Source organism: Lactuca virosa, chromosome 7 (genome assembly GCF_052849685.1).
Source record: "Lactuca virosa cultivar CGN04683 chromosome 7, Lactuca_virosa_CGN04683_v6, whole genome shotgun sequence".
Classification (NCBI taxonomy): Eukaryota; Viridiplantae; Streptophyta; class Magnoliopsida; order Asterales; family Asteraceae; genus Lactuca; species Lactuca virosa.
Window position 1 is genome coordinate 184585141 of NC_136432.1, and position 15563 is coordinate 184600703.

The following is a 15563-nucleotide window of genomic DNA, read 5'->3' on the forward strand; positions in this document are numbered from 1 at the left end:
TCCAGAGTTTACAGAGTTGGAACCGGAAGGTTCACAGAGTTAGGACTAGAGGGTCCACAGAGTTAGGACCAGAGGGTCCACAGAGTTATACCCTCGAGTGACTAATATGTGTTATATGTGGTATTTTGGGGAACTCACTAAGCTTCGTGCTTACCGTGTTATGTGTTATGTGTTTCAGGTTTCCTCAGAATCGCGGGACGACACTGGCATGATTGTACACATCAGAGAAAGAATTATGTTTCGAAGATCCTAGATTAATAAGTAACTAACGAGGGATTGTGTTTTGTAAAATAAATAAACGAGTTTATGAAATGTGATGTGAAGGTTATATGATTTAAAATCAAAAATTTGTTTTGAAATTTACGTTGTTACACCGTTTGGAAATAGAAGGGAGTACGATGGATTTTATCACAAATTTGCCTCGGACGGCGCACGGTGTAGATTCGATACGGGTTACCGTGGATCGATTGACCTAGAGCATGCATTTCATTCTGATTCAAGAGAGTATTTCGAAAGAGAAGTTGGCCGATATCTACATTCGTGAGGTAGTGACATAGCATGGAGTGCTGGTTTATGTGCTCTCTGATAGAGATGTTCGGTTTACTTCTAGGTTCTGGAAGAGATTCCACGAGGAGTTGGGCACTCGTTTACACTTCAACATGGCTTTCCACCCGTAGACTGATGGTCAGAGTGAGTAGACTATCCACACATTGGAGGACATGCTGGGGGCATGTATACTAGATTTTGGTGGTAGTTGGGATACATATCTTCCTTTGGCGGAATTTTTGTAAAACAACCGCTATCACGTCAGCAATGATCAGCCTCCTTTTGAGATGCTCTACGGGAGGAAGTGTAGGACCCCGGTTTGTTGGGGATAGGTTGGTCAACGAGTCATGGGAAGTACCGAGGTGGTACTCAAGACGACGAAATTGATTCAGCAGGTCCGCGACAGACTTTAGACAACACATAGCCGACAAAAGAGCTACGCAGACAGACGCCAATCATATTTAGAGTTTGAGGTTGGAGATATGGTACTCCTAAAGGTCTAACCTTGGAAAGGTGTCATCCGATTCCGGAAGCGGAGAAAGTTGGACCCCGGGTACATAGGTCCTTGCACGGTTTTAGCACGGGTGGAGAGGGTGACGTATCGTTTAGATCTGTCGGAGGAGCTCAGTCAAGATTCGTAGCACTTTTCATGTCTCTTAGCTACGAAAGTGCTTGGTTGATGATTTCGTAGTGGTTCCATTGGAGGACATTTAGGTGGATAATCGCCTGAATTATATAGAGAGACCAGTGGTGATCCTTATCAGGTGGACGAAGGCTCAACGAAACAAGGTGGTGGATTTGGTAAAGGTGTAGTGGCAGCACAAAAAGGGTTCTGAATGGACGTAGGAGCTTGAGGACGAGATGATGGAGCATTACCCTGTGTTATTTGCGGCATCAGACTTCGAGGACGAAGTCTAATTCAAGTGGGGATGAATTGTAACACCCGATTCAAGGTACTTTTCATTTTTGACCCTTGGTGTGTAAATAGTTTGCAAATTTGGTCCCTAGGGGCATTGTTGCCATTTTCGGAAAAGTGGGAGTTCGCTAGGCGTACTTCTCGTATGTTGGGTGTACGCACCCAGGGGATAAAACCTAAATTTTGGGGTTTGGACCCTATTAAGCAACATTATGACCAATGACCCCCTCATTTCTCAGCCTCCATTACCCTTTGAGGCTCATCAAAACCCTAACCCCTTTAGAGAAGATTTGACCCTCTTTGTGTGTGTTTTAGTGTGTGTTGGTGAGCCTTGAGGAAGAAGAATCTTGAAGATGGAGCTTTGACCAAGGGAGAGCACGCATATCAAGATTCTACTTATCATTTCTAGCTTCATAAAGGTATAAAGCTTGGAACTTGCTCATTGTATGCTTAGATCTAGTGTTTATGGAGTTTCAGTCACTTTTGGTCCCATGAATGAGATCTAGTGGAAATTCTTCCACTCAAGAAGTTAGGAGTTGCTTCTCTTGATGTTTCTGAGATCCCTAGTGCATAAAGTTAGCATCTTAATGGTTGTAGATCAACCATGCATGTATTTATGGCCATTTGGTGAAAGTAAGATGCTAAATTTAGGTTTTAAGTTCTTTTGAGCCATGTAAAGGTTCCAGGTTAATGACTTTATGAATTGAGACGTTCCCCTAGGCTTGGATCTAATGTTTGGACATCTGGTTGTAAGCACTAAGTGCGTAAGGGAAAAGGTGCTTAATAGGTATGTACACATTCGAGTCCCCGATCAGGAAAGCGACCTAGTATGTCGGCCGCACTCCAGGTACGCGCAGCGTACCAGGCCTGGTCTTGGGCTTTGCAGTTTGGACCATATTTGCACTATTAGGATTTTTGGCCTTGTTGGGTCACTAGCCTTTCTGAAAAGAGTGAAAAAAAAAGAACAAGTAGACGGGGAAAATAAAGGGAGACTAACCCTAACCCTAATGGGCTAAAGATAAAAGGAGCCCAAAGCAAGTGGGCTTATAATAAACATATATATGTTAACAGTTAAATGTATTATGAGTAAATATGAGGCGGAAAACATAGACCGACATCATATACTTGTGCACAAAGCATATACAAGTTTAAGTAAAAAAAAATATCTTGTTTAGTATTTTAAAGTTAAAATATATGTTAATTATACCCTTTTCTTTAGCTAAAATTAATATCTCAAGACCTATAACGTAACTAAATTTTTTGATAAATGATGGCAAACTTAAATTAATTGTTAATACGACAAAGTTGAGAAATGTATTTATTACAGATAATCTCACAAAAACAATGTAACTACTAACTAGTGTATTTTTTTTTTTAAAAGGACAATTTAAAAAATAATCCTTTTGAAAGTCATATATTTTTCTGGATGCATTTTCAATTTGGTTGAGGGGTTGATACCACGTACACATAACAAATTATTTTCATGGAAAATTGCTATAAAGTTGTAAGGTAATAAAACAAATTATTGTACTTGGTTTGATCTCCTTGTGTTACGGAGTGGCCTTACCCATCTGTCCTTCCTCTTTCCGAATCGTTCACTATACTTTGTATGTAAAGAGTTGCCAATAAAAATCCCAACAACCAGCCCACTTCCAACTCCAGAGAATATGATTATCCAATCAATTCGTTCGCTTGGGAGGAGAGAATCGGATGCATTTCTTGCTGGTGGAAGTCTTAATGCCTTTAAATTCCCACATTCCTTGGATAAAGGTTTTCCACATAACCCAGGATTCTCCTCATAGGAGTTGTTATCAAATGTGTTAAATTGTTGCCCTTGGGGAATGCGCCCTTCAAGATGGTTGTATGACACGTTGAAAATGGAAAGGTAGTTAAGTTGTACCAATAGTTGAGGGATTTCTCCAGATAGCTCGTTTCGTGAGAGATCCAACGATTCAAGATTTGTTAGGTACCCTAATGATGGCAAGACGCGTCCTGTAAAATGATTGTTAGAAAGATTGAGTGCTTGAAGCCCTCGAAGATCTTGGAGGGATAGTGAGATTTCTCCTTCGAAATGATTACAAGAGAGATCAATAGCCGTGAATATTGTTAAAATCTTTTCATATTTTGTTCTGACACCTTTGTGTATTAATGTCATCGTGTATGGCACCGAGGACATGAAATGTTCAAAGGACATACCAGATTCCATAACTGATGATTCACCATAACCCACTCTCATGGCATTGCAATTTTGAAAGTACTTTGCTTGCAGTTCGCCACCAAAACCATTGTTAGAGAGGTCAATGATCCGCAACTTAGGGAAATGTGAGCAAACTGTTGTCGAACCTTGAATTGGACCATATAATTTGTTGGACCGTAAGATGAGAACTTGCAGCTTGGCAAGAGTTCCCAGCCAAAAAGGAAAGACGTCATCAAAAGAGTTATCTCCAAGAGAGAGAACCTCTAAATTGGTACAATTTGTCAATGATCTTGGCAGCTGACCCGTAAAGTGATTTTCGCTCAAATCAATACTTTCCAACTGGCTGCCATGCATAAACACATTCATCATTAATGTGCCATGAAAGTTATTTCGTCCCAGATCCAAAGTCAACAACGAATTGATTAAGTCACCAAAACATGGAGGAAGAGTTCCATTCATGTTGTTAGACGACAAATCTAACACTTGAAGAGATTTCACTTCACAAATTAATGCTGGTATTTCTCCAGTCAGATGATTATTTTCTGCTGAATAAACTACAGTGTTTTGTGGTGGAATTGGTAGCTGACCTTGGAACTGATTATTCTTGATCGAAAATGCTTGTAAACTTTTCCATGGCAGAAATATAGGATGCTGATCAAAGCCGGTGATGTAGTTGTTGGAAAGGTCAATCGCTTGTAATGTTTCCTTGCTGTTGTTCCAAATCCACACCGGTACCATGCCATCAATCTTGTTTCGGTCGAGAAATAAGAGTTCCATTTTATTTTGGAAACGCAAAAAGGCAGGGAATTCCTTCAAGTTACATGATGAGAGTATTAGGTGTTTAAGTTCTGGTAAGGTGTTATTGGTGTAGTTGTTGGTGGGCACTAATGATATCTTGTTATTACCTAAGATGAGACTTTCAAGTTTGTTGAGTCCTAGGAACATGTCTAACCCTACCTTTCCACTGAAATTATTGTAATTAAACTGAAGAAATCGAAGATTTTTAAAGTTGGAAAATGAGCTTGAAATGGGTCCTTGCATTTGATTGTGTTGAAGGTCTAACGATCTTAGTTGGGTAAGGTTGATAAACCAGGATGGTATATGACCGGTAAAAGAATTTTTCCCATTGAAACAAAAGTAAGTTTGGTTAGGTTTGCAAGAAAAGATGGTATTTCACCGTTTATGTTCATACCATATGTATCTAATTGATTAAGTTCAGCCAACATGCCAAGCCAGTTGGGCAAGACTCCCTTATCAAATCTGTTACCATTGAGATCTAAAATGGTGAGTTTCGAAAGACTTTCCAATGAAGGAACAAAGCCTGTGAACTTATTATTACCAAGAGACAAGTAAGTGAGTTTTGTCATGTTGGAGAGTGAACCTGGAATATGCCCTGAGAAAGTGCAATCGCCAAGGGACAAGACTCTGAAATTGTTTAGATTGCTAATGGATTCTGGTACAATCCCGGAGAAACTTGTTGAACGTAGATTCACAAATTCAAGTAAGCTGCTGTTACGAAATTCGCTAAAGGCACCTGTAAGATTGGTATTGAATGACAAATCAAGAATTTTCAACTTCTGTAGCTGAAAAATGGCTGCAGGGAATTCATTTTCAAGCAAACAGTTTTGTAGCCTGATTGACCTCAAAGAAGAAAAGTTGGCCAAGAAATGTGGTACGGAAGAACTAATGTCAACCCCTGAGAGATGGAGTTCTTCGAGTCCTGTTAAGTTTTGAACTAGATTCTTGAGGCCACTAGGACTTTGAAACTTTAGAAGATTCTGTGATAGATCTAAAGAAGACAATTGTATCAGCTGAGAGATTTCATTCGGGATTTGGCCACTAAACCCAGAAGCAGAGAGATTGAGGCTTCTTAGTTGCTTTAGACCAGCAATCTCAGATGGGATTTGAGATTCACTAAAGTCATTCCATGCAAGGTTGAGGCTCTGAAGATGAACAAGGCTAAAGAGGGTGCTGGTAGAGTTGATACAACCACAAAGAAAGCTTTCGCTCAAGTCAAGGCCGATCACATGACCATTCTCATGGTCATTTCTGCACTCCACCCCATACCATGAACAACAATCAAAACCAGCATCTGATGCATTGCTAGTGGGCTTCCAAGAGTGGAACGTTTGAAACCAACTAGCAGCACAAGTTGGATCATCTTGATGAATTATGCTTTGCTTGAACTGATACAAGGCTGAGCATTCCTCATCAGGGCTTAGTGATGATCCACTGCATTTGAATTTGAAAAAAAAGTATAAAAGGAAGATGGTTTGCAACAAGTTAAAGTGATTCATGTATGGAGCCATGAAAGAAAGGTTTAATACTTCAATTGCTTGTGGATGTGTAATGTTTAATGTTCAGTGTTCATTATATAGGCCATCACCAAGTTCAACATTCAACCATAACTAGATTAGATGTCACATGTTGAAGAGGGAAATGGAACGAATAAAATGTAGTTGAATAATCAACTAATAGAGCCAAAGAATTAAAAAAGTTCTACACAAGGGAAAACTAAGTAGAACACACATATCGAAGGTAAGTGGGAAGTGGGAACCATCCTCCTCCGCTAATTTTTTAATTATATATGGAGTGGGAATGGATATACTCATATACTATTTTCGCGTGTAGACCTTAATTAAGTTATTATTATTATTATTATTATTATTATTATTATTATTTAAGATAAGAATCGTCATTATTTAATTATATATGGAAGGTAAGTGGGAATGGATCTGTTTCGAGTATAAACGTATTATCTTCATGTTGACTTTAAAGCTTTTATTTATTATTACTATTATTTTTAATCTAAGAACCTTGATTATACCATTATTGAAAGCTTTAAAATTTGAGGGGGCGCTTGGTATGCTGTATGCATGAAGGAGCTAAGGAGAGGATTGATCATTGAGGGGGAATGACTTTGTACACGTTTGTAGCTTGCAGGAAAGAAAAGAAGCATTACAAACGGAATCCCATTCTCTCAAACGGCGTCAATTTCATTCTTGGCTTGCAACCTGTTTTTAATTCAATCCCATTCCATTCCCACCTTGAATAACATGTTCCAATTTTAGCCTCTATCCCCATGAAAATCTTAGTAGATAATCATGTCCTCTCCAAATTATCAGCAACAAAATCGATTTTATTTTTTCACAAGTCCGCAACTTCGAACGATTTCTATAATAAATCATACTTATTTTTTAGTTACTCTTTTCACTCATTTTTTTGCGTTGCTGCTTGATTTTTATGTTTCCCTATTTAATTATAAAATCATGGAACTTGAGTTCCCCTGTTTTTACATCACACCTAAGCAGAGCATCTAACCTGAAGCTAAGGAATGTTGATTGGTTATTGATCGATTTCTTTGTGGCTTGTTGATTGATTTTGAGTTACTGCTAGATATATGTGTTGAGTTCTGCATAGATTTGAGTTAACATAATCCTGAAAGTTTTAGTTTTATAAATTATAGATACCTGCTAGTACGAGTTCTCCTTTTAACACGACAAGTTTAAATAAATAAAATAAAATAAAATAAAAAAAAGACAACTTTCACTTTTATATTTGTTTTTATGCACTTTCAATTCATACATAATAAAACAAAACATGGTGGATGTTGATTAAGATAAAAATAATATATGTTTAAACTTTAAAGGCTAATTTCCCAATTGCTCAATAAGACGAAAAAGGTTGAGAAAAAATTATTTGTGTCCATTATTGTGTTATCTGAAAGTAGTTGAAAATGTTGAGAAAAAGTGTTTGTGTCTATCACTGTATCAGATTATAAATTAAGTAGATTTATTTTATTTATTTTTTTTTTTTTTAAATTTGTGTCCATCTTTGTGTTATTTAGCACCAGGTTATGATTTACGCCAACAAAAAAAGTATTTGTGTTGGTGGTATTTTTGTCATTTTTTATTAAATTCATTCCATTAATTTGTCCATTCTTACATAACAGAAAACATTGATTAATGAATAATCTGTTCTTATAGAGGAAAGCTTGTGATTTCTAGCTTGTGAATCCTATCACAAGACATGAACTTCATTTTCTTGCACCAAAACATGGTAGAATCTTAATCAACAACCCAAATCCTTCAAGTTTGAATCAAAGTCAAACTGTCAAAAAGTCAACAGTTAACGGTCGACAAAAGTCAACGGTCAACAGTTTAACTGTTCCTCACGACGTGACACTCTATTGGTCATGTCGTGACCAGCTAAAAGGGAAAATAGACGCAAAACTTTAATCCTCACCATGTAACAGGCACCTTCTCACATCGTGAGAATTGTCTAAAGGGTAACTTAATGAATTAAGCTCTTAATCCATTGAGCCACGAATCCATCTCCTCCAGAAGGCTTCCTTACACCCCAAAAGCCATAAACACCGATGTTTTAAGGTCTTGCATGTCCAATGCAAGACGTGAGCTCAAATTAGGTCGTTTATGAAGAAAAGGAGGTCAAAACCTCAAGTATCAGCTCAAACATCACCCAAACTTCATATCTATCATATATGATCGTCAAGGGACTTTAAGGACCCATAAAGTTGCCAACTTTATGAAATCCCAACACTCTAACACATCTAACAATGAACCATAATGCATAAAACTCTAGATTTAGCAACAAAGAACCATAAAGCATGAAGCTTGAATACTCACAAGGGTCCAGAGGGGTTACTAAAAGATGCTAATGAAGCTTGCAAGTTGGATCTATGCACCAAATATGATCCCTTCTTTTTCAAGTCACCAAAACACCCTGAAACACTCAAGAACTCATGGATGGGGCTAGGGTTTCGTTTGAATGGAGTGGAGGCTGAAGAAGATATCTTAGGTCACGAGATAAGGTCCTTAAGTAAGGAGAGAAACCTAAATATTCGTAGGCTTGTGCTGCAAGCACTCTCATGTCGTGACACTCTATGTATCACGTCGTGAGCTCAGTTGTATCTGCATTTCATTTTGTTCACTTGCCACGTCGTGACCTCCCTATGGTCATGTCGTGACACTTGATTTTTCCCAAAATTTGTGCCTTTGCTCCTTGAGGCCCTAAACCGATCCATTCTGGAAACTGGGTGTTACAGATACAAAGCCTTAGTTACCAGGGCAACACCAGGATCAGATCAATTCTAAACTTCACCTGCCTTACGGGAGGCACGCCGGGTAATTCCTCTGGGAAAATATCTCGAAACTCTCTAACCACTGGCACATCCGAAACTGACTTCTTCCCCTCAACTCGAGTGTCAACCACATACGTGACATAACCTGAACATCCTTGTTGGAAATACTGCCTAGCCCTAGCAGCCGAACAAAAAGTTGAACCAACCCGGGTAGCCTCACCATAAATGGTTAGTTCTCCCCCACTTGGGGTTCGAACCACCACAAGCTGTCACTCATAATTAATCATGGCTCCAAATCTGCTCAGCCAATCCATCCCTACGATCACGCATCCATCTCCCATAGGGATGGGAAACAGGTTAATCGAGTAGGGCACCCCGAATATCTCCAAAGTACAGCCGTGGAAAATGATTGAAGCATAGACCATGTGTTCTTTGGCGATGGAAACTCGCAGCGGACACTCTAACTCCCTAAGGGTTATATTAATTTCTATATTGAAAGACTGAGACACAAATGACCGACTCGCACCAGAGTCAAAAAGCACAAGAGTAGGAAATGAATTCCCTAAGAAGGTACCTATCAAAAGCATAAATATAAGCATTCATAAATTTAACTTGATAGAATTATAAATGAATACATACCAGTAATGACGTCGGGCGCCACCCTAGCCTCCTCTACAGTCAGCTGGAACATACGACCCCTAGCATTCGGGCCCTCAGCCCTCCCCTGACGTCTATCAGTGATCTGAATAGTAGTAGGATCCAGTGCCTGCAGGGGACTAGCAACAAGTAATGGAAATTTGGTGTTCACATAGTCAACCTAATCACAATGATAACAAACTCGGGTGCTCTGCTGGTGCTGACAATCTCTATAAAAATGGCCCTCCTTGCCATATTTGTGGCATCCGGTTGCTGAACGAAAAACTCCATCATACACCTTCCCGCACTTGCCACAAGTGCGGCCCCTTTTTCCTCTTGAACGAAAATCAATAGGATTGAATCGCTTGGCTATTGCCTGATTCTGAATTGGGGCCTTCCTCTTCTCCTTCGCCTATAACTCAATCTTAATCTCATTCCTCCGGGAAAATGAATGCAACTCTGAAAGGGAACGATACTGCTGAATCGACACAAACTCCCAAATCTCAGTCTTGAGCATACGTAAGTATCATGACATTTGAACCTACTCTGAAGCAGCATACTTGGGGCAGAAAAGGGCTATCTCAGTAAGCATCTTGGTGATCCACATCACTGATTATGTCGTCTGCTTCAATGACAGATGCTCCTGCACTAACCTCTCCCTCTCAACCAGTGGAACATACTCATCACGAAACATCTTAGCGAACTGCTCCCATGTCATCGTGGCCCGCTACACAATAGAAAGACAGTGAGTGGCAAACTTCCACCAATCCTTCGCCCCTAGACGAAGAAGATTCAGTGCAAACTTCACCTTCTGATTCTCTAGACATGAACATGTGTAAAAACACCCTTCAACATTGGATATCCATCTCATAGAAACAATCAGGTCCTCGACCTCGTCGAACTTCAGGGGTCTTCATGTTGTTGAACTCTCGGTACTGCACAAACCCTCCTCCCTGAATTCATCCAGCCACGATGGCTACAGTGGATGTGGTAGCAACATAACGCTAATCAAACATCTCAATCAGAGTGGTCTTGATAGATCCAAACACCAGAGTAGTGATCAACACACGGATCTCATCGTCACCCCAACCTGGCCTCTTCGGGCCATCAGGATCTGATCCTAAACCTCTTGTAATCACCATACTAAAAACACTAAACCAGAACACGTCATAGAACGCATTATACTCTAGCACATCACTACTCTATCACTTATTCCTCAGAACTTGTGACTTCCTCGATACGTATACATGTCTTATGCTTCCAATAGTATGGGCCCATGCTATCTTCCATATCTACCCGTATTTTTGTTAGAGGATCGCTACAAATTCCTAGTCACTAGGCCCCAAGGAAGTAGGATACGCATACATCCTATGTCTTATCTCTTAAAAGTAGCACTCAATTCCTTACTTTTTCTGGCTCGCTAACAATTGCACTCAACTCATGAAACTTTCACTAACTTTCTAGTTGCATTGTGTATGCTAATCATACATAATGTTGGATTCGATAGACCGTCGAATAATTGATTCTACCCTAAGCCCATAACCAGACAAAGACTAGGAAATAAGGCTAAATCAAGCATTCTCAAGCTATAAAATATTAGTTATGTACAATCATGATGCATACACTAACCTACTACAGTTATAATGTTAGTTTCATATTACATATCAAGAAATCCCCTAGGCTATCAGGCATAATAAATCATGCATTTCCTAAAGATCCCTAGCCTATAAACTAGCATGCAATTCTAACATATCACCAATGCATATATAACAAGTGTGGGTATCTTGGGGAATAAATGTTTCCTCGAGCTCTAGCTAATTTGAGTCTGGAATCACACAAGTGTTTTCCCAAATCCCTCAAACCAGAGCTCTGATACCAACTCGCAACGTCCCAAAAACCACGGTAAAATTTTTCATTTTTAAAATACATTTTCATAAAATCCATAGAATATTCAAACATTCTTTCCATGACAAATCCATAGAAATCAGAGTATCAATATCATCTCTCAAAACATAAATCAGCAAGAGGATATGTACGATCATGTCACACCCCCTGCCCGACCGTTGGCGGAAACACCAAGCAGTCTGACGGTAAAAAGAGCACCAATCCTATTAACCTAAGAATACATGCATTTTGAAAGTCAACATAATGTTGGTGATTACAGAAGTTTTTATTTTAATTTTTGAATTCCTTTTAAGAATACTTTTTGTTGTGAAAACCTTTCTTATTTATTTATATAGTCTTCTATCTTTTAAGATATCTTTTATTGATCTTAAATGACTATCTTTTCAAGATATCTAATGATTCTAACGTAATATAATTAGGATTTTCTTTTGTTAATCCTAATTTACTATCTTTTAAGGATTTCTAACGATCCTAACGTATTTTAATTACCATACCAGGCGTCCCTAATTGTAATTTATGCTCTAAGGCAATTTTTAATATGTTAACGTGATCCCCTATAATCGATGTTAAGACCGTAAATGTACCCCTGATCACGACGCTTCATCGGACGCCGAATAGTAACTTATATGCGAGGTATCGTGCAAGGATTGTAGCTAGCAATCACAGGTGGGGTTTTCATGGCCCTGTATGATCAATACATAACTTCCTAGCTCTCGCAAGATTAACGATTATAGGTATTTGGGATATGCCGAATTTAATCAAGGCTTTTGGATGAATAAACAACTCACGAAGGATTTGTTATCTGACTCATTCAAGGGAAGGTCCACCAATGATTGCCATTCTCCCCCTATCTGTCTCTTGATCCCTGTTACTTTACTGATTCATTCAAGGCATAGACTCCCTCTTTGTCTTATTAGTGCAGGTGTTCGTCAACGATGAAAGCCGCTTAAGACTCGCAGAAAGAGGGCTAGGCCCCCGGGAGGGCTTTCAGGGACTGGGTAGGGTGGATTATAGAGCTAGGGGCTAAGGTTTGTCCATTGGGATTGGGCATGGACGAACCTCGACTGGGCCAGCATTGATGAAAAATGACAAAAGAAAAACTTCTCCCATCGCATCATTAACCGGTGTAGGATTAAAGATCAGGTCCAGGATTCGAGTCAAATCGACCTTTCCTCTCATCTCAGGGTGAGGCAAGGAATTCAAGCAAATGTTCGTTCTTCAATATCTCGGCTGCTCAAGAAGTTGGACTAGCTGCTCCTCCGACCCGGAGTGGATTCTAGTGGAAGGGCAGAGCAAAGCCTTGCAATAGGAAGGTGTTCGTTGATGGGACGGGTTCAAACTGGACTGAAGGGAAGAGGAATTCAATAGTCCTCTCTTCCTGGGGATTCATCACTGGCTAGGGCTTTCGAATCAAAGCATGGGCATCTGCAACTAAGAGGGAGCAGTAGATCGCCGATGGAAGAGCCATGTCAGTAAACTTCTATTGGGACTTCTATGGATTATGGATTCGACTAGAGGGACTCCTAGCAGCAAACAAGTATAAAGGGGCCCCAGACGCAGGAGCCGCCAGCCGGATCGACCAACTAATGATAGACCCGAGGGATTGGCTCATTCGACTAATCAGTGATCCCTGGGCCTACCTAACACAGATGTCCCTGAAATGAAATAGGGGATTGGTTGATCGGAAAGCTCGGGCAGGAGTAGGACATTCCATACAATTCCGATTCGCTAGCCTCTCAAATCCCATTTTTGAATCGGGGTGAATTCTAAGGTTCCTTATTCCGGTTGTAAAGCGGAAGAAGAGGGAGAAGGGGCACAGCCCCACCAGCAGCCCACGTTTCCGACCCGAAAGGAATTGCAAATGAAAGAAGAATCTGTGTGGACTATCCATGGAGTGGAGTGACTCTTCTGAATCTCCTCTTCTGTATCTCCCCCTTTTTTTTTCCTTCGGCTATTATCGGCTGGCAACGCTTGGCCCAACATTGGATTTGTTTGAAAACAATACAACCAAGGTGGCGTTCATTCAATCAAAGCTTTTATGCCCTAGCACTAATGACTCTCTTTGGAAAGAATGGAATGCAGGGAACAAGTCTTTCCTTTCCACTATTCATTGAAAGCTCTCAATCCCCGCTTCTCCCATATTGATTCTCCCTCTCGCATCGGTTCTGCATCAGATAATGAGCCCATGCGCAAACTTTCTCTTTTATTGGCACCCGATAGGTAGGCTATTAGATTGAGTCGAAAGCCTACCAACGCATAAAGGTTCCGATTCGAGCGAGAGCCCAAACGGGGGAGGCGAGAACATCTTGATCGAAAGCTCCACTGTTCTGAATAGTGAGAAAGAATTTTTCAAATTTGATCAAATCGATCAATAATTTTTTAATATCTTAGGTGGGCCAACCGACCGACCGAGTTGGGTTGGGCGTCCATGTCACAGAACCTTTCTCTAGCCAAGAATCCCATTATTTATCGAATCGAGGCGGATCCAATTCATTGGCAAATGAAAAATCTACCGTTTTCACACTAAGAAAAACCTAGAAAAGAGGAAGATTCACTAAGACAAGAGCTAGGTAAGCAAGCAAGAAGGAGAGGCTAGAAAAGGCAGGGGCTCTCCATCTCTAGGAAGATTGTGTCCAGGATCTGGTAATCTAAAGCCTTGCTTCTTCTGGTCGGCTCGTATTAGCCTGTGCTTTATTACAGGTAGTCATTCCCCCGTTCCTTTAGTCTTTTCAACGGTACTTGAATCTTAAGTCGCGGTCATGTCTCGCCCCCCCCCCCCCCCCCGGTATAGTGACCGGTTCCATGTTTTCCCCAAATTTCATCAGTTCCAGGCTCAAGTGCCTGTTCATCCATCTTCATTCCAAAGGCGAGCATATCCATTGAGTGACTGTAACTGGTATCGTTTACAGTCAATAGTTCTTAACCAACCCTTTCTCTTAGAGTTTTATAAAGCTTGAAGAGAGAATAAGGAGTAAGGGGGACCTTCGCTTCATTAGAAATTGGACCCAGACCTTCTTTCTTCTCCTGCGGAGCCCTGATAAATTAACCGGCGGCAGGTTAGTAAAGTTCTCCTGCTTGCGGATTTTTCCCTGTGCTGATTCAGGAGCCTTCTTCTTTAGTCTAGGATTCTCAAAAAAGAAAAAAAAGAAAAAAAGAAGTGGTTGGGCGAGAACAAGAAGGGGTCGTCGTCCGGCGGCCGTCTACTAAGCGAAGAGCCGCTCGCTTCCTTTTATTCGCACATAAGATGTGCAAGTTAGGGGAAGAGAAGCAAGCTAGCCCCGCCTACCTCCCATCTATATCTATAGGCGGCAATAGTAAGAGCTGGTAAGCATGGTAACAGTATCGGCGGCCGGGGCCAGTGCTCCGCGTTCTATCTAGGTTCCGCTCTTATGTACGCCCGGGTCTTCAATAGAAGAACCCGTGTGAGTGGGAAGGGATTGAATCATTCATTCATCTTTTATTTCTTCTTCCGTGATCCATTTCATGTCAACTCTAATTAGTTATAAAAAGGCCTACTTTACAAAGGGAACGTAGTTTCCTGGGAACCTTTTCCCGGAAAACCAGAAGGCTGAACTCTTCTTTTCTGGGGGTAGTTTATCCGCTACTGACACTTTTGTTGCCCTTGAACCTGGTATTTTCAAACAAATCTGGGGTTGAAAAACGTAACATTTTTGATAACCCGAGAGATTGAAAGACATACATTAACATTTTCTTCGCTGAATTGCTCATTATAAATTCATATCTTTGGGAACGAGTATACTCTGGAAAAAACAGAAATATAACGCCAGAATAGCATCTTTAGCTAATTGAACTTTAAGTTGTTCAACAATCAGAGTTGATTTTAAATCAGTAAGCGGGAAACTATTCACAGGTAGACTGTTAATTGGAAAACTATTAAGCAATTCATCCTTATTTACATGAGAATTCGGATTATTTCTGGGGGGAGTATAAGTCAAAGGCTGGATTGGCTTAGGAATTGAAAATCGCAAATACAGACCTCTACGCTTAGAGAACATATCCTTTTTTCCGAAACGATAGCTTTCCGACAGCATTCCACCATTACCTGTGTAATATATCTCATTTCTAGTGTGATTAACTCTCAATCTGTCAAATAAAAATTTCATTTTTTCTTTTATCATCTATTTAAAGAGTAATACTTGGGATTTTCTCTCTGCTTATGCCCTTACTTTTCTTTTTTCAATAGGACTACTTGGATAGCTTCTCGCTCGATAGGCTGACCAACAGGACAGATTCTCGATTCC

At 40.2% G+C, this 15563-nt stretch overlaps 1 pseudogene; it reads right to left on the reverse strand.

Moving 5' to 3' along the window:
- Positions 1–2848: 2848 nt before the first annotated feature.
- Positions 2849–6134, reverse strand: LOC145127217 (receptor-like protein 7; annotated as a pseudogene).
- Positions 6135–15563: the final 9429 nt, after the last annotated feature.